This window comes from Pogona vitticeps, chromosome 11 (assembly GCF_051106095.1).
Source record: "Pogona vitticeps strain Pit_001003342236 chromosome 11, PviZW2.1, whole genome shotgun sequence".
NCBI classification, from domain to species: Eukaryota; Metazoa; Chordata; class Lepidosauria; order Squamata; family Agamidae; genus Pogona; species Pogona vitticeps.
Genome location: NC_135793.1, coordinates 4,740,506 through 4,765,130, shown reverse-complemented (window position 1 = coordinate 4,765,130; position 24,625 = coordinate 4,740,506). Strand labels below are relative to the sequence as shown.

Genomic DNA, 24,625 nt, shown 5'->3' with positions numbered 1-24,625 from the left:
GGCAGCCTGTCTTACTGGGTCTGAGTAATTTTGTGAGAATTATTCACATCCTTAGGTATTATTATTACTTTCCTACCACACATCCTAATTTGTGGTAAAGGCTGAGGATGCTACCAAGCGGTAAGGTCTCCATGCTTTATAATTTAGCAGGTTATCATCCCTACTAATAACTTGTGAGAGGTGACACTGAAGTATGGAAAGTATTCTCCCTTGCTATGGAGTAAGTTTGAGGAACATACGGGGGATCCTGCAGATGTTAAGAACGTAAGAGTCGATCTAAAAATAATAATGTGCCAGCAAGTCAATTCTGACTTATGGTGACCTTTTTCAGAGTTTTCCAGAAGTGGTTTATCATTCCTTTCTACTGGGGCTGCCCTGGGATTGTGCAGCTTACCCAAGACTAAACACTCTGGATGCACTGCAGGGAATCAAATTTCCAACCTCTGTTTCTGCAGCCAATAGGTAGGTAGGTAGGTAGGTAGGTAGGTAGGTAGGTAGGTAGGTAGGTAGGTAGGTAGGTAGGTAGGTAGGTAGGTAGGTAGGTAGGTAGGTAGTCAATCAAATGAATTGAATTTGGTTCAGGAGCCTCTGAACACAGTTTTGGCTCCAGACATGACGTATCTCCAGCAAGAATTAGCACCTTCTGGCCACCTAAACTTTGCTGGGGTGGAACCATCATCCACCCTTACCGCTGGCTCTGGATTCTAGGGATGGTGGGCATTTCAGTCTGCAAGAGGTTCATCCCTGAGATAAAGATATGTATCCTGCAATGATAGTAGTTGTATTTGTAGATGTCCAGGCGGAGTTCACTTGTCCAATCCCCAGCATGTTTCAGAGCAATTTTCAGCTTCATCATTTTATGGATATCTCCCCTGTCATCCTGCTGTCAACAGTGCTGTTCTTCAAGCAAACAGCATCTTGATTTCCCACTCTTATATGCTAATCACAGGCCTACTTTGGAAATGGAGTGAAGAACAAAAGCATATGTATGTGGCAAGGCACTGCCTTGCAACCTGTGGAGAATGAAACAAGAAGTCACAAATTACCAGAGGCAGTTGGAGCTGGAGCTTGGGGGTAAACAGACACACAGACATCATGTCAACCATGATAAAGAGTGTATATTTGAACAGATGTCACTTCCAGTGGAGCAGCAGGCAGATAAACAGAAGTCACTCTGGACAATTTTCAAGGAAGACTGAGAAAATATGCATCATTAGTCTTTGGAGCCCACAGAAACATACTCTCTAGACCCATGTTTCCTGCAGTAACTACATTGCAAACGAATGGCTGTGGCAAGTGAGAAGTTCAGTGGAATAATCAAAATTCCCCAACAGGAAGTTTAGAAAAACACAGTCATTGTTGGGAATCCTTGAGAAACATACTGCCAATTCTAATCATAAACTGATCTGATCTGCATTGGGGGTGGGATTTCTTGGTTTTTTAACTAGATATCCCATGATCCTCCATTCTGGGTGGGCTACCTGATAGAGAGAAACCTCACAGATACTTAAAAGGGGCTCATCTGGGAGAAAAGCCTCAATTGGAAGATTTTGAGGACCAGGTAAGTCTAGCTCCACCCATACTTCTTGGTCTTGTCTTTGTTACATCGAAGAACTTGCCTTCTGAATAGGGAGCCTAGGTGAAGCTAGGCCTAGCTGGGCCTCAAAGCTGTTCAGGCCTTTCTCACAGGTGAGCCACAGAGGAAAGGGAAGACATGTTGTCCATTCATATTTTGTCAGGTGAGGAGAAATTCGCAATAAGAAGATAACAAGCATGAGCACAACAGTAGCTATAACATCTTTTGATCCCGGCAATATTTTTGTTGGCAGCTTGGGTAGGTATGCCTACAGTTACTTCTGGAATACTTCAGGAGAAAGCAAGAGGAGAATTTTGAGGACATGTTATAGAACCTAGCATGGCTTTTAGGACCACCAACCTGTTCTTTCATGCAATGGATTGAAGCTGTTCAACAGTTCTCAGAGTATGGGTTCAGGCCCATCTCCTAATTACTGAAAAAACGGCTAGGGCTGTCTCCTGTTGACACAAACTTTACATAGCTAGGACACTGGGAGCTAAAGCCAATGTGTTGACCAATGCTCCGTATGTCCCGTAATCATGTTCTTCAATGTCATCTGTTGTACTGGCTTACAACTTCCATATGCCCACACTTTCACCTTGGTCTGTTGGGCTAAAATTTAGACGGGGTGCTTGGCACCACCAGAGTTGGTCCACATTGCTGTAAATCACCCAGAGTAATGCAATAAATAAATAATAAAGAAACCAACCCTCAAACATAGTCAAATTCTTTTACTTACACTGTTTTTAAGAGGATGCTCAAAACAAGGCTGTTTACTGAAGACTTTGAGAGCACCCTCTCTTAATGTTACCCTGACTGACCACCACAATGTTGCCTGTTTGCCTTCTACTGGATTTCAGAGTTTAGCTGCAGGTCATCTTTTTTCTTTATATGTGGCATTAGCATTCAGCACTTAATAGTCAATATCACTTAAGATTTGTTTTACATTATGTTATGTTTTATTTTGGATGTAAACTGCTCAGAGTAGTGTTTGCCACTGATCATTGTGTTATACAACTTTAATATGTACATACATGCACACATAATACTTACATAGACTACATGTCAATAGCAGACGTTATCTCTGTTGCAGTTAAGTAGACAGAAGACAAATATAAGGGTTTTAAAAATCAGGGATGTTTTATTCAGGTGAATGACCAAGGTTTTCCTTATAGCCTTTTAAACCGAACTGAGTCTTCTTTTTTTGTGCTTATGGTTTATAGTTCATTAACATGCTCTCAGCCAGCTCCATCTGGTCTGTTTCAACACACTGGTTTTTCTTTAAAAAAAAAAAATCTTTCTAAACCCCAGGCTCCATTTATCTTGCGCCATCAATCCATCTCTGACTACTTATGCATACCACCAACTTAACACCGCTTTGGCTAACCACAGTGGTACTTTCTGAACTTGTCTCCTAAACCAAGATGAACAGTGTTTTGATGGGCCCTGGGCAGGAGTGCCAGAAGAAAGTGGAGCACTTCCCAAGGTCCGGTTGTCGAGCTGCTCCGCATCTATCAAGAAAAATGAGTTTTTATTTCTCACCAAAGCAGCCAGATAAGAGTGAAGCCGCACAAAAGCTGTAATCCACAAAAGCACTATTTGGAAAGAAATCTATAGGCAGGGCAGAGACAGGTGCACTGGGGAATACAATGCTTGCCAAAGGAAAAATAACCATTCTTATATTTGGTCATTTTGGCAGAAGCCCAACAAACACTGTAATCTTCATATGGTATAATGTTGGAACACAGCTCAGAAAACCTGAACCCAGAACCTCACAAAACTTTTTGGGTGAACTTGGGCCAAAATCTTCCAGGTCACACAGTACCGAGACTCCTCGTGAAAACTTCCTGCTCAATCAGTATGATTTCCCAGAAAAAAGACAAGACCACCGTTTCATTTCCTTCTTTCAGTTTTGATTTGTCTAGTTTGACACCAGTATGGGGAACTGCTACTTTCTGAGCAGCTTAATCTCCTTTCCAATGAATCACACTCAGAAAGATGACATTCTGCGCAGGAATCATAACAATCCTGCACAGCATGGCGCCTCTTCTGCTTTTCTCATGGGCATCCTGTGCAGAACAGATGCCATACGGTGCAGGAATGACAATTATCCAATGCAACTTGGCATTCTTTTTTCCCTTATAAAAAAAAGGGCCACAAATCTTCCAAGAAATACTGTCAGATCTCCTTCAAGATATCTCAGAGTGGGGGATGTAGACTAAAAGAATCTCAATGTGGGGAGAGATTTTGTATTCCCCTCCTTTACCTGCAAGACTAGGATTTAGTAAACTTCCATGCCCCTCCTCCACAATTATTTTGAAGGTGAAATGGAGAGAACAGAGCTGTCCATGTGACCTTGAGTTGATTGGAAGGAAAGTAGATGTAAAGGCAAGGAATACACAATAAATAATGGCTTGTGATACACTGGTAAAATTGGAGGTGCATGACCACCCCACAAGGCAGCAGAATCGGTCCTTTTAAACTGATGAACAGTGTGTCTTTGTTGCACTTTCAAGAGGAAATACCATTTAAAAGCTCATAAGAATATATAGTTCCTGGGAAAATCTGTTCATCTTCCAGCTGCTGTGAGGATTGCAACTATGTCCTGAGACACCAGGGAAGCCTGGTGGTGTGGAGGTAGCAGCGGGGGCCCTGATACTCAGAAATTCCAGGATTTCAGCCCTAGGAGCGCAGGTTGTACTGCACCAGTGGCCATGAAACCTCTGGGACACATTCAGTGTTCTGACGTCTCCTTCCTTTTCCATGGCATGGAGGACAGACATAGAGGAACGCAACCACATCATTGACATTACCACATTCGCCATCCTCATGACGTACTTAGAAGAGTGAGCTTGAACTCAAAAGCTGCTCTTCTGAGTAACAGTGCTGCATGAAATGCAGAGAATTTTGTTACACCTTAAAGACTAAAAGGTTTATGAGAGTTTAGACTTTCGTGGATCCCATTTGCACTTGAGAACATCACATAAGACATAAAGTATCGTCCAGAACTTCAGGTCATTTTTGGATGCCCTTCCATGTATCTGATGTGGGGGGGGTGTTTCGGTTTATGAAAGCTTATGATGCCCTTCCTGGTGGCACTGGACTCTTGATTTTGTTGCAACCGATTGATATGGAATGTGGGCATGGCCCTCTGGAAACTCTTCCACAAAACGAAGTGGTGAAACTCTTCCACAAAACGAAGTGGTCAAAAGGGAGTTGGCTTTTCTCAGAGAAAGAATATGTTTTCTCTGAATTCCATTTCTGTTCAGTGTTCACAGGTTCCTGTTACAGGTTTTTACACAGCATGGATGCTTTCTTGTTGACGGCTCCCAGCCTCTGCAACTCACTCTCAAGAGACGTTAGGCTGGGGGCCCTCCTCATGTGCATCTGCCAGCAAGAAAAAGACTCAAAGCATCGACATCCAATGTGCATCCACTCAGCTATCATCCTTCCCTTCTGAGATTAAAATCAAGGAGAACTATTTTGAAAACATGTATGGATCTTGAAGGAGCAGCAGAAAAATGCCAGGACTATGATATGGAAAGAAATAACTACTCCCTCCTTAAAATGGATGGAACCCCAGGGAAGTCTTGCCTCCAGCCATGCAAAGACACTGGAGACTTGGATGTAACTTAATAGGCTATGGAATGGAATTGGTAGAGATGGGCAAGAACTGGCAATTCGTGCTGGTTCGTTTCTCAGCTGGAAAGATGTTCAGCATTTCCCAGCCCCACCTCCTTTGGTGGACCCCCACTCAGAGGCAGCACCCCAGTTTCCCTGCCCCGCCTCCTCTGCACACGACCTCTGAGTGGGCGCCGACCTGAGGAGGCAGGGCTTGGAACCACCAAACACCTGTTCGGCTGAAAAACAAGCCAGCACGAACCACCCAATTGGCGGTTCATACCCACCTCTAGGTAGAACCAAAGTGAACTGGCAAAAGCAGGATTTCACATCAGACCAATCCCTTGTGAGAGTGGAGAAGAACAGGTAGCTCCACATCTATGTCAGTGTTGTCCATGCCCCTCAACATGACCCAAGGAAGACTTGAGGCTGCTCCACATGCTTTTGGCCTTATCCATTATTCAGTGAAAATTATCTGATATGTTTATTGATTGTACCGCAGTGCTTCTGACATGAGCAAAGAAAGAAGCTAGAAAAGATATTTCTATTTAAATAGGCTTTGAGTGTTTAAGCTGTGCTGTTGTACGGGGGCGCACGGGGAGGCATTGACTGGTTGTTCGCTGTGTTTTATCCTGAAATAATTATGTTTTATTTTGACTTTATTTTGATTTTTAAAATTGATTTATCTTCCGCTAGCCACCTTGAACACCATTCGTTGTCAATAAAGCTGTGTAATAAAGAGAATGAAAATAAATCTAAAAGGATCTTTTAAAAGAAATCATTGTATGCTTTAAAGGAAAAGGTAGTCTAGATACAGTTTACCTTTAATTCAGGAAAATGAGTGATAAATATTTCTCCCCTTCACCATTAATTAAAACAAACTTTACTGGTTAATGCTCTGCACCATGTGGAAGCAACAGCATTAATACTCTTTCATTTACCATGCACACAGATGTTGTTATCATTCCAAATGCGGGTTTGTGAGGAATGGAATGAACTATTTGAATCAGAATTGTTGCAGAGATATATTTTTTTAAAGAGCCAGTAATAGAAACATACGCAATTAAAATGCACTCCTTGTGTCAAACACGGCAGAATCATTGTTTGTTTATTTTTAAGGTGCTAATAAAAAAAGATTAATGGCATCGCTAGATCACGAACCAATCTGCTGCTAAACAAGCTGTTGAATACCGAGAAGATCTTTTACAATGTTAACAGTCTGCCCCAGCCTCCATGGTTCAAATACATATGCTAAACATAATGCTTTTTTTAAAGCAACTCTGCTAAGTATTTTCATATTTAGGTTGGGTACCTTTCATGAGGCCATCAAGATCAGGAACCCTTTGCTCTCCTGCCACATGAGACTGTTGTTGCTGTTCTATGCTGTCAAGTCAGAACAGAGTGACAGTGACCCTAATAAGGTTTTCAAGGTTAGTGAGATATTTAAAGAGTGGTTTTGCCAGATCCACTCCCTCTGGAGTGAGTTTCTGTGGCCAAGCAGGGATTTGCACCCTGTTCTGCAGAGTCCCAGTCTGTGACTCTATCAGCTATACTGCAGAGGGAATCTAACTCCTGTAATACCCTGTTGGCCATACTGGCCAAAGTTGCTAGGAGGTGGATCCTAAATTCAGGATAGACAAGAACTGTTAGTTGAATTATTCAATAAAAGTAACATTTTTGAACTTCTTTTGGATCATTGCTACCAAGAACACAGCTCGTATTGAGAATCCACACATTTATGAGGCAAGTGGGGATTCAAACCCCATTCTTCAGAGTCCTAGTCCATCACGCTATCCACTATAACACACTGGGAATTTAACTCCTATAAGGCTTTGTTGACTGTACTGGATGAGGTGGATCCTAAACTCAACAGAAAATTGACCATCTCGATAAACCTAACATTTTTGAACTTCCTAAGGTTTGTCGCTACCAAGAACACAGCTCAGAATCCATACATTAATGAGGTTTACAGGGTAGTCTGGAGAAATCAAGCACATATAAAATGGTGGACCTGCTTTAAAAGGCAAGTAGCTTACAGTTGAAACAACACAGTGTAGTAAATGGGAAAAGTGAATAAATTAGATAAAATGCATTAAATAAATGTGTGCAGTCAGAAAAACTTTTTTAAAAAGTGTATGGATTTCAGAAGAGGAAGAAAAAACATCTTGCAACCCAAAAGATGCAGGTGAGTTTTGGAGAAATGAAACTGAACTTACCTGGGCAAAATATTTGCCAGTCCTCTGTTAGAGATCATTTCCCCCTTCCCCCCTCCAGTATATGTGTGTGTGTTTGTGTGTGTAATTTAAAAACGAACCGAATTTTATAGGAAAGTGCGAAATCCACAGAAGTCATCAGGCTTAATAGGAGAAAAGCTTCCCCCAATCGCCTCATGGCAGAAAAACCTCTTGAAGAATATCAGCTGAGAGAGACAAGATCAGAGTACAGAAAACCTTTCAGGGATAATGCTTAACCGAGTGCATGCCAATGATACCAGTATGATTGTAACAAGAATTGAGGGGAACTTTTCGAGTGCCTAACAATCTACCCAAGCTTGCTGAAGAAGAAACTTACACGCAAGTAGAAATAACAGTAGAAAAAAGGAAGTATTTGTGGGCTGTTTGCTCCCAAGAAACAAGCTCACGGGGGGGAGTTGTTAGCACAGAGACGTGTATCAAGCAACCAGACTTTCAAATCATGTTCACCTCCTTATGTCTAATCACAAGAGAAAACATGTTGCACATAAATCAACTCTCTCTCTCTCTCTCTCTCTTTGGCTTCACAACGTCACATACCTATACGCACAGAGGGATCAAATGAAGTAGGCCAGGAGACCCTGTTCCCTCTTCTAACTGGCCACAGTCAGTTTAATTTCTTGATGGCACCTGTTGGATCCCACTCAGCTACTAAAGCCAATTAAAATTAGGTACCCAGATGGTTCGTCTCATGCCTGCTGCACTCAAAAACTCAATTCACTTTCCATGGAAGATACGGAAACACTGCTCTACCATTCTACTTGGCTTAGTCTGAGGCTCTCAACAGTACGTGGTTTACAAGGTAATAAACTATCCAGCTCCTGGCTTTTACCTCTTCTTTGTGAGGTAGAGAGAATATGTTACACCTTTCTATTAATCCTGATAGTCTAAGATAACTAAGAGAAATCATAAAACAATCCATTAAAAACCTCAGAACTAGATTAAAAAAAAACACTGAGCTCAGATATGGATACCGCATTTATACAGAGAGAATGTGAATCCATCAACAAACCAGGAAGTTGCCTCAAAGCTGGTCTAAAGAACCAGTTTGGTCCCTAAACCTCTTGCACAATGAAAAAAGAATTGGTAGACAACATCTTACTGTATCTGGCAAACACAAAATAAAAATTAAAAAGATAGAGATGTTAAAGACACCTTAAAGACTAGCTACTGTGTTTTAATGTGAGCTTTCGTGGACAAGCCCACTTCCTCAGATGTAAGAGTGGGACTACATGGCAAATATTTATACATGGCCCCAACTCAGAGACTCCATGGTTCTCTTAGACTTACTAGACTCCATGTTGCTCCTACACAATACATCCCAACCAGCAGTCCTTAAACGAGCAAGCAAATCGGGTAATCAGGGAGCCTCAGATCACCCAAATGCACTGTGGCCATTTTAGGTTTATGCAGGCATGTTCTTGCATGATTAATATTGCTCGGTTATCACTGATTTGAAATGCAGAAGGAAATGAACCTACCACTGGCTGTTCTCCGCAGCATCCAGAGCAGCTCATTTCAAATTGCTGTACGGATGGGTTCCAGCAGACTGTTTCAATTTGAGATAGCCCAGAAACGTTCTGCTCTGTTGAGAAAAGGGGAAAAATATATATAATATTGGTTCTCAGTGAAGTAAAGCAAGCCATGAATATTTATTTATAGGCTTTAAATATTCTGAAATCGCCAGACTCTTTCTCTGAATAGCTGCTCATTTTGATGCATCTTTGCAAAAGTATTTGGACATTATTGCCAGCTTTAACCATTGTACTTTGGAGAAATGAAGATGTTGTCATTGAAGATATTTCTTTCTGGGAATACTAAGAATCTGCAGTGGCTATCACTATTTTACAAGAAGCCGAAGTTCTAAAAAAAAAATTAAGAATGTAAACATGTAGAGAGAAGGGCAAGAAGATGGCTCTCCTTACAGCGGAGAAAAAGAGGGAAATATCATTTTCACAGTTCTAAGTTCCCTAAAATGTTTCCCCATGTAGAGATAATAAAAAGGGACACCCATTTTGCAGGTGGCTGTTTTGATGCTGTGTGAAATTTTGAGCCCAAAGATAATTCAGCTCCACCATCCTCAGAGGTGTGTTTGGTGAAGATGCAAGATATGGCCTCCTCTTTGGCTATTCTCAAGTGGTGGAATTCCCTCCCATGGGAAGTCAGGCTGGCTCCATTTCTCCCTTCCACAAGCTGACAAAGACCCAATCATTCCAGGCAGGCTTCCTCTCAGTAACTGGCCGTCTTAAAAACAGGGCTGTTGTCTTTTGGTTAGTTACAAGGCATTTTTAGAACGTTTTAAGTCTAGTTTGAACCCTAGTTTTTAACTGGTTATCTGTTTTATTCTTTTCTAATATAGTAATTTTTAAATTTGATTTTCCTTAATTCTACTTCAAATTTTCCTTTAATATTATTTGAATATAATCAGCTATTGGGTCTTCTTGAGGAGAAAAGTGGGGCATAAATATTGCAAATAAACACCCTCTATATGCATTACTGAAAAAGCAGTAGCATCAAGGTCCCATTTAGGTTCTCTCTCTCAATATCTCTCTCTCTGTGTTGCTAGTTTTGCATGAATTAAAAATCCTTGATGAGGGGGAAAAAACATTCTTTGACTCTTCTGCTTGAGTGGGAATTCCTCATCTGGCCTATATCAATCAGAATGAACGATTTAGTGTGTAGGCTTTTTCTACTGCTGTGTCATAACCTGAATGTAAAAGGGGAGTAAAGTAGTGACTGTTTGTTAAGTAAATAAGCCAGACATAGCCTTAATAGAAGGAAGTGTCAGGACGATGGAGAATTTCATATCCTTTGTTTATTTTTTAAAATACGGACTAACCAATATTGCTGATTTATAAAGAAGTTTAAAAGAACTTGAGCTTTAAAATGAATCAAGGAAATCAACTTCATCTGTCCAAATGCATTTTTTTCTTCCATCTCCTTCCTGTTTTTAGAGGCCAACAATGGATTTGTGTAGTAAAAGAAATAAATCTTTAATAAATCACTCATGGGAACAACTGAAGTTCCCATCATAGGGGCCTCCATGTCTTCTATGTTTCTTTACATTTTCCTGTCATTTGGTAGATGGATTGGTGAATATACAATTACTACTAACATTGCAAAGACATAATAGCAGTTTTCAACAACAGCCACCCATGTTATAGCCCATTCTCGTTTGATTTTGCATTCTCCTGTGGTGACCAGAGAAGCCCACATCTTAGATCTCCATCCATGGCACCGAGTGATTGTCAAGTTTTGTGTGACAGTAGCAGGCATGGTGGGAAATTTAGAATCATGATGCTCCACTGTCAAGAGTTTTATGATGCTATCCATAGTGCTGAAATGTTTTCTGTATCACACATGCTGCAGCATTTGGTAAAATGGGGATAAAATCTTGCTGAATATGTTTTTCTCCAGGGCAAAAACAGTGAGTAGCAATCAATAATTCTATGAGCCTGGAATGATAGCCAAAATCTCCCATGAGGGCTTGTTGAGAAATGTGGAATCAGGAAAATACCATCACTGCCAGGAAACTGAAGGAAAGGGACCACAAGTTCAGTTTGAGATAAGTTTTAGAAAGAGTTGCATTGAGTTCCACTTGTTTGTTTCATGCTTCCTTCTCTTTTGGCATCATGTTTACAAAGTCCAAAGCCTCAAATGTTATGGAGTTTGGCACAGCAACCTAGCAGACCATTTATCACCCACCAGATTATGATATGATCCGAATTCAGTGCCCACATTTCTATAGACTACATCATGAATGAGAAATGTTCATTTCCTCTTTCCTTAGCTGAATTTGTAATGTATTTTTAAAAACCAAACCAGTCATTCAGTGCAATAATTCCCAACTGCAGTTGACAATACAAGTCAGTCCTTCCCAACCTTGGGTCCCCAAATGTTCTTGGACTACAACTCCCAGAAATCCTGGCCAATCTAGCTAGTGGTGAAGGTTTCTGGGATTTTTTTAGTCCAAGAACATATGGAAATCCAAGGATAGGAACCATTGCTATAGATCTTTCCATTACCTACAATCTTTCCCAGAAGTTTTGCTCAGATGCTGGAAAGCAATTTTTAGAAAAGTCATGAGTTATAGTTATAATCTACACATTAAAAAGAGTTGACCCCATAGTTAAAATTTAGTCTAAAAGCAACTAATTACTTTTCCAGTTCTCAAAAGTAATGGGTAGTGCAATCTTAACCTAATGATGGACTAGCCACAGGGCCCTTCTTTTGGCAGATCCATCTTCTATTGGCTGATTTCAGAGACCTGCTCTGCTGGCTAGGATATGCTGGCAGAAAAGCAGAGCAAACACAGAATGAGAGAAGAGCCAAGATACCAGACTCTTCCAGTCTGGGGCCAGAGACACAGAACTGGTGTAACACAGGCCAGTTGTAGTGCTAAGTAGTTTCTGGAATCCCTATACTGGAGGGGCTGAAATTCATCACAGCTCCAGCTGTACTAATGTTGGGTCAGTTCGTCCTTGGCTATTTTAACCTGTTAAAATTCCATTCTAAAATAGTTCTCTTTATTATTTGTTTTGAAATCGGAATGCTAGAAGCCACTGGCTTTTGGGTCTCTCCTGCAATAGATCTTCCTTCACAGGAAGAGGGAAACTTAATTCTTCCCTCTCCCAGAGACGGCTCTCAAAATTTGTCCTCTCAGGGCTGTTTAAAAAAAGACAAGTGAAAGAGCCATGGTTAGCTCCAGTGGAGATGATTTTTTAAACCCCTTGATGAAATCTCTAAAGGTCTTGGAACAGATGCAGGGAAAGAAGGAAGGATCAAACCCACTTCCACCATCTCATGTAAGATGGCACAGTCCACATGAGGATGCACCTCACTTTCTTTGGAGTAATCAAGAAAATACAGAGTTGCCTCCCACTCGATTCAGTGTAACATGTAGTTTGCCTCTTAAGAATCCTCCTCCAGACTCAGCTTCTGGAAGCTGGCTCTTCATAGGTCCCGTTGCTAGCTAAATCAACATTTGTTCTTTTAAGTTCACATCTTGAGTGATTGGGGAGCTGACCTTTAGTGAAGGTTAGCTTTTCTCCATTCCCTTGGCAGGAAGCCAGGATTTCTCCCAGAGGTCACCACAGCCAGCAACACAGTTCTGGAAACAACAATAATGAACTAATTCCTGGGTAGCTCTTTCTGTAAGTGGGCCTGGAATCAATGCCAACTTCCCAGGAGATGGACAATGGACAAGGGCAAAATTTCAAGTAAATGACTGCAGTGAGTTTCCCCGAGGAGAAGCAGTAGCCTCTGTCATTCTTAGTAGGAAATAAAGTTCACTTCAAGAAAACAAAACAAAAGTTACTCGTTGAAGCTTACCACTTGTATCTCAAAAAGTGACATTTAGAAAACAGAAATGGTTGAAAAAGAGGTAATCGCAACGGGGCTTTCTCATCCCTTTTGCATGATGTCCTTCTTGAAAGAAATGGATGAAAGCATTTAATTAGGAGGGAAGAAAATTAGAGCCGTATTTGCATTTACAGAGAAGAGTTACGATGAAATAATTCCCATTGTTTTAAAAGGGTTTTCTTGCCCAAAGCGTCTTTGATTCTGTTTTTGTTTGCTTGCTTTTTTTAAAATCTAAACAGCTTTCAAGCACAGAAATTGATATTATAGCTTTTTGTAAGTTGCAGTGGGCTGCATGATGCCACCCTTGTTAAAAAATAAAATAAAAACAAACATATCGGGGCGTCGTTCTCATTTATCTCACTGGGGTTTGCATTCTCTGCCAGGATAAAGCATTTGGTCATAAGCAGTCATTCATTAGATGGAGACTTTGTCTTTTGGCTGACTGATGGCAGTGCTTCAGTCAGTTAAGGTCAACTCTCCAGAGGACGGTGGGCTGTTCAGCTGCTCATCTAATTCAGAAAAGGGGCACCTAAACCTTAGGGGAAACGGTTCAGCTGCTTTCTTTCCTGAGGGGCCCAGATTCCCTGATTTGTTTCAAGCTCCTGCAGTATAGGCTGCTCCTCTGTGACAGCCCCTGGCAAGGGTTCCTCCAGTGACGGCACGACGGGAATGGGTGTGCATGAATCTGGTAAGCACATGTGCTTAAAACCAGGTTGATCGGGGGGACTTGGGTCATCACTCGCACAAGCTGCCTTCTCTTGTTCATCTCCGTGCATCAAGATCATGTGGAGAGAAAAACGGATGCATTTACACCAGTGGCTCCCAACTTTCAGTCACCCGAGGGTTCTTAGACTGCAATTTTCTGAAGCCTTCGCTACTCGCTGCACTGCCTGGTGTTTTGGGGAGCTGCCGTCCAGGGATACCTGGGCTACCCAAGGCTGGGAACCACTGCTCTACACGATACAGCAATAACAGATTAATCTTGCTTAATGAATTTCTATGCAAATCCAGCATTTCTAATTCAAGAAGAAAATTAGAATTCTGTGCAACTGTTTGAGGACTACAGAGTGCTAGAACTTTCAGCACAGAATTCAAAGTACCTCACCAAACTCTAAATGCAAGGATTCTCTAGAGCCACCACAGTCGAAGCAACCACCGTTAAAATGGTAGCAAGCTAGTGTGACAGGGGCCCTGTAGACACCTTTTTTTTGGGGGGGGGGAGAATGGAGCTGTGTCTGTAGTGTAATATTCAGGGTAGAAAGAGACATTACAACTAGTCAGTGGGTTATTATTAAAGACGACATGATTCAGGTGGACTTTGGTGTCTGGGAAATCAAGACTTCAAAGAAATCCCATACTTAGGTCCCGAAGACCAGCCACAAAACAAAGCAACCTAATTAGCAAACGACGTCAGGGGAGGAAAGTTGCTTTTCTGCTGTCAAGCTCTTCCAGCAGAAAAAGAATTCCTCATTCAAAGTGAGGCTGAAAGATTTTGGAATGGTGGACATAGATCTAGAGATGGATTTACCCGTTAAGAATAAAAGGTTTACCTCTGGTATCCTGAAGCTAGTTGAGATAGAATTGTACTTTTTGCCTCACCTAAGAGCTGTACTAGCTTTCTATATAAAGCACTGCAAGGGAACCATTGCTCTCGATAACATTTCAAAGTGGTTTGCAAAAGCAAATATCTTGACAGTTTAACAACAATAACAAAACTTCCGTCTTCGTAAAACTCCCAGCACGGGACTTAGAGCTCATATAAGCTTATGTAGGTTTATCTGTTATTTTTCCTTGCGTTGAAATAGATGCTGCAGGAGAATCTTCCGTCAGTAGTCTTGAAGACTCTGTATAAAAAGCCCGGAGGCAAATTGGAAATCTAGCAATCAATAACCGAGTTTTATTCAGAGGCTCAATTCAAATCTCAACCCAGAACAGCCCTCTGATTTATCCACCACACTCTTTCCCACACAAAGGGCACTGACTATAAAATAGACATGGTGCTTTATTGAGCTGGGTTTTGTTATGCTTGGCATTCAGAGGAGCTGAAAAATGGGGCCAGCGAGCTAGAGTGTGGTTTCGGGGTGATCTTGCTGTCATTCGTAAGACAGAATTTTGTAACGATCAAAGTGGTGGGCTCGGATAGGTTCAATTCCCCCAATGGGCCATCAGAGCATTTTGGGTGACCATGGACCAGTGAGAACTACATATCCAGTAAACTGGGAGGATTGTTGTGAGGATGAATCAGAGATAAGGGGAATTATTTTGAGCTCATAAAAATGGAAAGAAAGATGCAAGTTTCACTCAGCAAGCAAACATTTCTAAACAACGTGGAGGAACAGATGCAGTTGGAAAGCTTGGAAATCAAACACAACTAAGGTTTTAATGGCTGAAAACATCCAAAGTGGACCATAATGTAAAATGAGTAGCTTATCAGCTGTCAGTGGTGGAAGCCCATGCCATAGGCTTTCACTTATATTGGTGGCGGTGTTTTCTCTTTCCTACAAAGCCCTGACACATTACGCATCATATTGTTCCTTCACGGCAATCTTTTTTTAAAAAAAGTGGAGAGGGTTCAACAAACGCCAACCCTGGTTGCAACAATCGCAAGCCAAAAAACAGGAGCCAGGAAAACAAGATTGCCTGATGCCCGTGGTGCTGTAAACTGTAATTGTTCATGCCTGGATGAGGGAAGACTGGATGAACTGCGCCTATTTAGTCTTGAGAAAAGAAGATGGGGGGGGGGAGGGAAGATGGGATCTTTTCCAATACTTGAAAGGCTGTCCTACAGATGAGGGGTGGGATCTGTTCACAATCATCCCAGAGTGCAGGACTCATGTGACAGGAAGCCAGATTTAGGCTGAATATCAGGAAAAAATCTCTTGACAGACAATGGAACTAATGACCTCGAGAGGTGGTGAGTGCCCCAATGCTGGAGGCACTTAAGAGAAAACTGGACACCCATCTGATAGATCTGCTTGGACTTGGATTGAGCAGGGGGTTGGACTCAGTGGACTTATGGGGCCCTTCCAGCACAATTGGTTTATGATTCTACGATTCTAGTCAGCGTGGCATCCACAAATGCACGTGCATGTAAGCTCTTACCAGGGTGTGCCTTTCAGCGCCTTCAAAAACAAAAGTGAGACGTGAACCTTACAACACAGAAGCCGTCTTGCGCTCTGCTATCACATGCCAGGTTGGAGAGACTGATCTAAGTAAGATCTGGATTTAACATTTAGAAAATAAGGTACTGTATGGAATCTGGAAGACACTTGCCTAAGTTTCTTACGTCACGAACCACCTACTGTATGAAACCTCTCAAGAATCTCATGCCAGCTGATTCATGAAGGCTGCAGCCCTACTCACACACTGACCTGGGACTCTGCCCCACTGAAATAAATATGTTTTACTTGAGAGTAGGATGTTGCAGAGTGCAGTACACGTCTGCTGCCTTTCCCATGATTTCTATTTTACATTTGTGATTGAATGCAGGGGCCCTTTTCTCTTTTTAATTAGCAAGGCAAGCTGTGTTTTTTTTCTTTCATTTCCCTTGGTTTGACAGAATTCAAAACCACACTTCTTAAGTTGTGACATTTTGCATGACTCTAGTAAAGTTATAGCCTAATTATGGATAGTGTCTGTTGTGCTTGCCATCCTTGTCGTTTTTCCTTATGGATCAACTCTGCTTTTTCAGAATTTACACCCCTTCCTTTCTACCTTACAACATATTTCAAAATCGTTTTGAGTATTGTTATTTTATATTTCTTTATTTTATTTTGCTGTTTGGTTGCACTCTGTGATCTGTCTTTGTTGCTATTTTCTGTTGTTAACTACCCAGAGTGGCTGTAGGCCAAATGGGTAGTATATCAATCAATCAACTGATCAATCAAACAAAGAATCAAACAGTCAAACAAACAAATCTTTTCCTTAGGAAGCTTTCTATAGAAAGCTAACTGTTTCTGGAGATGGTGGGAGCAATGAATAACTTAAAAATGCTGAAGTTGTTCAGTTATCAAGTGAAAAAACATTACAGTATTTAAAAGACCAAAAACCCCAGATTTTGAGGTTGTTGCTTGCATGTAGACCTTTCCCATGGGCATGACTATCTCAGGCTTCTCACTGCTCCCACAGAGAAAAAGATAACTCCTTCCCCCTCCTGCAAACCCAGTGTGTTGACAATGATGGATTCTATAATGACTGAAGAGGGCTAATGTCTGTGGGTCAAATTAAATGTATAGGGGAAGGTTTGTTCCCTTTGATAAACAAGTCCTCCCTTGAACAATAGATACTCGCAGAGTTTTTATTTGTTTCACCAGTCAGGCTTCCAAGTTAACCCAGTGTTTCCTTTCCATTTCCTATCACTAAACAAAGCATGCTATTATTTAAATACATAACAGATGAAAATCAGGGGCTATGACAAATTAATGCCTTTTGCCACCTGAGAGAGCACCCCTTCTGAAAACGTGCTGCATGGATCATCTTTTTTTCACATTATGTCTCCATGTCGTTTAAAACTAAATCATAACTCATGTGAAGTCACTCTTTGAAGGAGTCCCACTTCAGCATGGGCATCTCCAGAATCTGTTTGAATCAGTGCAGTTTGATTCACCCAGATCCAGAGACCACTCCTAAAGGATAATAATCATTATGTATTGCTGAGTTCTCCGGCATCTTAACAGAGCATAAAAGAAAACTGGAAAACAAATCTTCGCCTGGAGTCTTGGAAGACAGTGACATATACAGTTGAATATGCAAAATTATACAACCACTTCAGAATGCCTACAGTATATCTTGGCTTTTATTGGAAACGTTCTTTATACCAGAACCACGGCATTAATCTGAAATGATCTCCGTTTGCAAGACTAACACATCCCTGCCATGTTCCCTATAGTGTATTAATATCAATCCTCTCTAATACTAATTGATAAATTAATTCTATGTATTTAAACATGGAGTTGATTTATTTTCTCTTTTCCTTCGCCTCCGCTGTTTTTAAAGAGTTCACTAAGATTTGTTTGCATGTGGTTTAGAACCAGAAGAGTCAACTTTGCCTTTACTTTGGGTAAATGTCATGCAATTGTAATAAAAATCTGTGGACCTGCCTTCACCTGCAAATTATAAATTTGACATTTAAAGGAAAATAATTCCTTTTTTAAAAAAAAAATCTTGGGATTCCATGTAATTAGCCCTACTATGTTTATAACATTAGGTTTCACAAGCTTCTGAGCCATCCAGACCTATGGCTCTGATAAGTAAGATTCATATGTTTCACCAAGTAAATAAGGTGTGCTAAATATCCTGCATTGTTTAGGCAGGCGGATGGTGGAGGAGGAGGTAGTGATTGGGAGGGAAGGTTTTTTGGGAGAATGGAGAAGGGGTGAGGGAGTGAGAGGAGGTGAGGCAAACATATAGATTGTTATAATTTTATTTTTGATGATTTTATACATTTTATACTGTTGTGTTTTTATCTATGTAAGCCGCCCCGAGTAGACATTGTCTAGAGGGGCAGGGTAAAAATTGAATAAACAAACAAACAAACAAACAGGACAGGTGGGAGCAAAGGTGGGTGGTTAACAAGCTTTAGACCTCCACACACAGAACCCACCTGTATCTCTCTTTTTCTAGGGGGGGGGAAGGCTTATTTGTAAGAGGGACTTCAGACTTGGTACCAAGGACTTACCAAATCTCTAACAAATACTCCTTCCAAACACAGGAAGGAACGCTGAGGGTCTTGGTGAAGCAGCTTTACAGAGAAGGTGTGGTTTCTTTCCCTGGTGTTGGAAGGAAAAGACTAATTGACTGTAGTTGAAATGGCTTCCTAGCCCAGCTGATAGAAATGAGCATCATTACCTCCATTAGGAAAGCTTCCTCCAGCAGCTTGGCTTCCCTTGAAATGGCGGAGGGGGAGAGGAAAGCCCAGTCATTTGCTAAATATAGTAGTGCCGGGCGAGAAATGCAGATGCCATTCCAGGTGGTAGCAATCAGCTCCATCTGCCACCACAGAGCGTGTAATGGCAGGTAAAATAAGCTCCTCTTCAGAGCTGTGAACAGGTGAAGCCCGTTTACACCGTCAGGCCAGAGATCTACGTGAGGTGGGATCTTCTGGAAGGTCTCTTCAAGGTCTACCCGTGAAATCCTTCCCATTGTACCTCTTTATTATTATTTAGGGATGCTCAAGGATGTTGCTGAATCCACATTTCTTTTTTTTAAAGGATCAGCTTGATCCATGCTTCCCAGAAGGGTGAACAGATCGAAAAGCACTTATTCTTGATTATTATTTGTTTTAATTTTTTGGGTGATGTGTTGTGTTGTTCTAGCCAGCTCAGTGGTTGAGGTCTCTGTGCGGAGCTGGACGTTGAGGGTTTGATTTCTCACTGTGTTTTCTAGGAAAAGTACCAGCCTGTGTAGCCGCGGGCAAGCTGTACGGTCTCAGGATGGCCCCTGAAGAAGGGAACTGTAAACCATTTCTGATTACTCTGTATCTAAAAAACCCAGAAAAAGGGTTGTCGTATGTCAAAACTGACTTGAGAGCACAATATGGTTGTTGCGGCTGCTTGTTCTGCTCTCTCTCTCTCTCTCTCTCTCTCTCTCTCTCTCTCTCTTTTGCACCCATCTAAATTTTTCAATTCAACTCAAAGAACATCTCAAACTACATTTTGGAATACAAGTTTCGTGCTTTTTAGCCTAAAGTTCTCCCATTCCCGGTGAACTTTAGGACAAAATCCATATAGAAGGTTTGTTTTTTGTTTTTTGTTTTTTTTTTTTTGCTTTTGACCTGCTGGATAGCTCAGTGGGTAGGTCCGTGGCTACAGAGCCAGAAGTTGGGAGTTTGATTCCCTTCCAGCTCTGCTGTTCTAAGATGGTTGTTGTTTTAATAAAGTCCACAAACAGGATGTGAATGAAGCATCCTTCCAGCTTTTGTTACTCAGAAATTGGGATTCAGTCTTTGATGCTAGAGATAATATATATTAGCTATCATGACTAGTAGGAATTTATGTTGAACCTCTATAAATTTCTCTGATCTTCTGTTCTTCTTTTAAAGCAGCATAGACTGATAAACACCACCACATATTGTGGAACATGATCTTCATCATCATCATCATCATAGAAAATTTGAATCTGTTATATAATGCCAGTCAATGTTTTTATAATTACTATTGACTGTATTTGGTATTTTTGAATAATCACCTAATAATAACTTTAGAACTGCAAAGCTGGAGGGGGCCGTATGGATCATCAAGTCCAGCTACTTTCAAGGAGGCAGACTGGGGAATTGAACTCCCAGCCTCTGGTTCTGCAGCCAGATGCCTCAATTCTTAAACCATCTTGAATCTCTGATCTTTGTGGGAGGTCCCCAGGCTCTCACGTTAAGGAGAAAGGGGAAAAAACCCTCTTCTGTCCATTTGCTTCACACAACAGAAACATTCATATACTCTGATCATGCCTCCATTGCCTTTTCCCCTTAAAATCTGAAGACACAAGAGTTAAGGTTGTGTCTGAGGTTCCTGAGCCCCATTCATTTTCTGTGCTTGGCCAGTTTCACAATAATTATCTCCATGTCACATGACCAGGGCTATACACTATACTCCATGGCCACTCGTACTGCAGATTTGTATAGAGACATTTTGATGCCAGCAGCTTTATTCTCTTTTCATTTCTTAATGAACCCTAACATGAAATTTGCTTTTCTCTCAGCAGCTGTATACTAGGTTGACATTTTCATTAAGCTGTGTGATCCAGCACGATTATACCTTCCCTTGTCAGTCATCATAGCCCAAACAATAGGTTTTCCTAGTGTAGAAGGGACTGGGGATGGGGTGTGGAGGAGATCGAAGCAGTTTCTTCTCCAGTTCCAGGACTCATTTTAGAAATTCTTCAAGTTAATATATATGTTGAAGCGGTGGACTGGAAGCTCTGCCTTCTAGCGCCCACTGAGCCATGAAACTCTCTAGTTGAGTGCTTCCCAACCTTGGGTCCCCAGATGTTCTTGGACTACAACTCCTAGAAATCCTGGCCAGCACAGCTGGTGATGAAGTCTTCTGGGAGGCTGAGTCCAAGACCCAAGTTTGGGAACCACTACTGTATGTGATCATGAGCTTATCCCTTTTTCTTCAGTCTATGCTACTTCATAAGGCTATTGAGAGGATAAACTGGGGAGAAGGAGACATATTTTCCACCTGTATGGATTTTAGCTGTTTGCATTTAAAGAAGAAGAAGAAGGTATGGCCAATTTCATGCATACAAAGCATTCGGCGAGTGTTGTGAGCATGTTAATATTTGAAGCAATGAGTCTTGGATGGCCTAATGTAAGACATTCTAGAGAGGATCTTGAAACCAGTTAAATTTATTTCCACAACTCATCCAGCCACAAACACGCAAACTCAGTATATGAGGTAGACACAATAACCCATCTCACTTGGTTATATTTTCAATATTTTGTCTTCTGCTTACAACGTTGTTAAGCATTAGGAGAGCACCTCCTTCTGCACCCCATTTTGCCATGCATTGCAAATCTTTCCTGCTGAACCTGAAATATGGTCTTGTTTTATTCACTCCTTTACAATGTTTGTTTCACAGTTTTATCTGTTGCTGAATTGACTGTTTTACTTGGTTCTACCGTTTCTTTTATGTGGCTTTGCCTTTACCGTTTTAACTGAGTTTTTCTTTATTGTTATCTTTTACTGCAGATTTGATTATTGTGTTCCGTTATGTGAATCACTTTGAGAGCTATTTGGCTCAAAATCACAGTCTACATGCCGTTGTTCTGAAGAGGAGGAAGAAACAGATTTTGTGAGACACAGAAAAGATGCTTCTTTCTGCGCAAGTTATTAATCTAGAAGGGGGGGGGATCAACACTGAAAGTGTCACCAAGCAACAGATAGCCAGTGTGGTTCCCTGGTTTGTATCTATGGGCCTACACAATTATGAACTCCACTTGGTGATCTTGAACCAGTCACTCTTCTTCAGCCTTGCATCCCTCACTGTTTTGCTTTGAAAAATGAAAGGAGAAGCAGTATGCAGAGTAGAACAGTCACTGAAGAGAAGAAGGGTGTGTGTGTAAGAATGGTTTTGGGCTCCTCTGAGGAAAAGTGGTGTGTAAACAATAAAGCTGTAGATAGCCAATTTGACAGCAAGGCTCCAAAACTGGATTGGTTCATTTATCATAACGGTTGAATTAGAACAAGCTCAAAGGAAGATACAGAGAACAAAGGGTGTGTATGGTTAATAATGTTTTGAAATTCGAGATACAAATGAAGGGGTTCAAATGTTTTTATTCTGAGAACTGCACCCTGCTGATATTCTCTCTCTCTGTTTCTCATTGTTTTAAGAAAAGTAATCAATGGGTGATCTTTGGGGGAAACTACGTGCAAAATGCAATATTAACTTATAACTTCAAAAGATTAAAACAGGACATTAGTAGTAGAATGTGGCCTGTTCATAGCAGAATAAAGGAGACCAGTAAGCAGTCAGAAGTTTAAATCAGGATAAGGTATGTTTGGGCTCCAGATATTTGGAGCTTTGGGCTACTCCTTGCATGAGAGGAAAACCTTCTTAATATTTCTCTCATGTTTTCAGGCATTCGAAATGCTTCCTATACAAAAAAGTGGTAATTTTTTGCAAATAACTTGTCAAGGTATTTCCATGTTATTCACTACCAAGGAGAACATATCAATCAATAACAATTAATTGCAGAAATTCTAGTTCTGCAGTAAGAAATGCTTAATTCTGTAAACTGGTAAATTTGAATGTGGCCCACCATATTGGTTTCCCATTGAAGACCGCAGACTAGGTCATGGCTTTCAATAAAGAAAACATTGGAACACTGCCTACACTCTTATTGCGAATTTTACAGCCTAAAAGAATCAGAACCCACTATCTCTCTACCTATCAATGAATAAACTAAATAAAAGTCAGCAATAGGAAATCAGAGCCTGACAATGAATAGCATTTGAAATTCTGTCCATTCAGAGCATCAGGAAAATTTGCATTACCAGATAAGTAGAATTAAAGAGCCACATTTCTCAAGATTATCATATGAATTAAAAACGACAAATTCCTGTATTATCTGCCAGGAGGAACGTGTTTATGATATCTTTTCCTGCATCTTCAGGTCGCTATGTTCTTCCCGCTATGCTCTGACAAAGGAAAAGGATTTTGCTCTGGAAGCAAAGAAAGAGCCATTTCTCCCTACATTATGACTGGGGGGGGGGGTGGGGAACGCAAGCCAGGAGCATAGCTAAGAGGTCATGGCTTGGTGAAGGATGCAGTAAACAAGATGGGTGCTGCTTACTTTGGAAGTTCCAACCAGTGCTCTACGTGAACTGTTTCCTAAGGACCAATCCTCGTTAGCAGTGTGATTTTTGGAATGTCTGCACTACAGATACCATCATTCTCCATTCTGGGAGTTCTACCTTGCAGGCACCTTACAAGCACCTAAATGTGGCTCACTGAGGAGAAAGGCCTAAGCAGGATACTTGGGTGGAGCTTGGCTTAGCAAAGCCTTGAAGTCTTCTCCTTCAGGTGTTTCTTCCAGGTGCCTCAAATCGAGGTATTTTTTAGGAGCCTGCAAAGGAGGTAAAATTCCCAGAATGGAGAATTTTGATATCCGTAGTCTAGAAAACCCAAACATTCCATTCCTAATTGTCATCAGCACCTGCCTTGGAATCGTCTTCTGGATCTTCTGTCCTCGACTTATAGCCATGGTAGAATTCAAACTTAAGGGGAAAGCCAGCCTCATAGAGAGTATATCGACCCACCAGAATCAAGACTAATATTGTGTGCTTCAAAGATGTTTCTGAATCTGCTGTGGCAGACTCGGTGAAATGGGCTGTTTGACTGTGCCTCTGTCCACATGATCTTTTGAGGAAAACATATTTTAAAAAGGAATAGAAAGTTAATTTTCTAAATAGTTCCTTGCAGCCTTTTCGATAACAATAATGTAAGATTAAATACAGGGAGCCCAAGTTAATGAATATATAGCAATTATATTCCACCCAGCCCCCCAGGTTTCTGAACTCCACACCAAGCTACACACATGCACTGTGTTTGGATGTTATGAGTAGAAATGGGCATGAACCAGTTCATCCCAGTTTGTCCCAGTTCGTAAAGGGGGCAAGCACAGGTACTGCCACTCCTCTCCCCTGCCTTCTCTGGCTCAATCAGTCCCTCACCAGGCCCAGCGTGCCAGCTTCCAGCACCTCCTCAACTGATCTCCTAGTCATGGCAACAGCTCAGGCTTCTCTGCCCCACCCCCTTGGCAGATCTGCCACTCAGAGAAAAGGGCGGGGCAGAGAAGTCTGTGCTCTTGCTCCTGACTGGAAGATTATCTGAGGGGGCGGGAAAAGCAAGCAAGCTGGGGCTGGTGAGGGGCTGGTTGACTGAGGAGGCAAGGGAGGGGCAAACTGAGATGACTTATGGCAACCCTATGAACGAGTCATCTCCAAAATCTCCTGTCCTCACTTTCCCTGCTCAGCTCTTGTAAACTCAAGCCAAGATGAATACATTCCATTAAATGATAACGTCACATCAAAAGAAAGTTAACCTAATAGGTTAGCACTTACTATTTAGTGACAGGTGCATCTCTAGAAATGTGCCATCAACATAACTGGAGATTTTCCCAACATGTTAATGATTGCATTTAATGTTGTGTCTCCTTCAAAGTTTCTCCCAGAAAGCTTTTGCTGCACTCAGCCCCTCCACCTCTAAAAACAAATACATCATCGTTGGATCCCAGCCACTGTATTTAACAGCTTCTGGGAAAAACAGAGGGGTGGAAAACCTGGCATCTGCAACTTGATTGTTGTTTTGACCTTCAGAA

General features: G+C 41.3%; 1 protein-coding gene across 14 annotated transcripts in view; it reads right to left on the bottom strand.

Annotated features, from left to right (window-relative positions):
* TENM1 (teneurin transmembrane protein 1) overlaps positions 1 to 24,625 on the bottom strand; it is a 705,377-nt gene that overhangs the window by 549,433 nt on the left and 131,319 nt on the right. For all 14 annotated transcript variants that reach the window (XM_078380797.1, XM_078380808.1, XM_078380802.1 and 11 more), the window contains exon 2: positions 8,931 to 9,034. The gene's annotated coding sequence lies outside the window, so the exon portion shown is untranslated. The remainder of the gene's footprint in view (positions 1 to 8,930; positions 9,035 to 24,625) is intronic.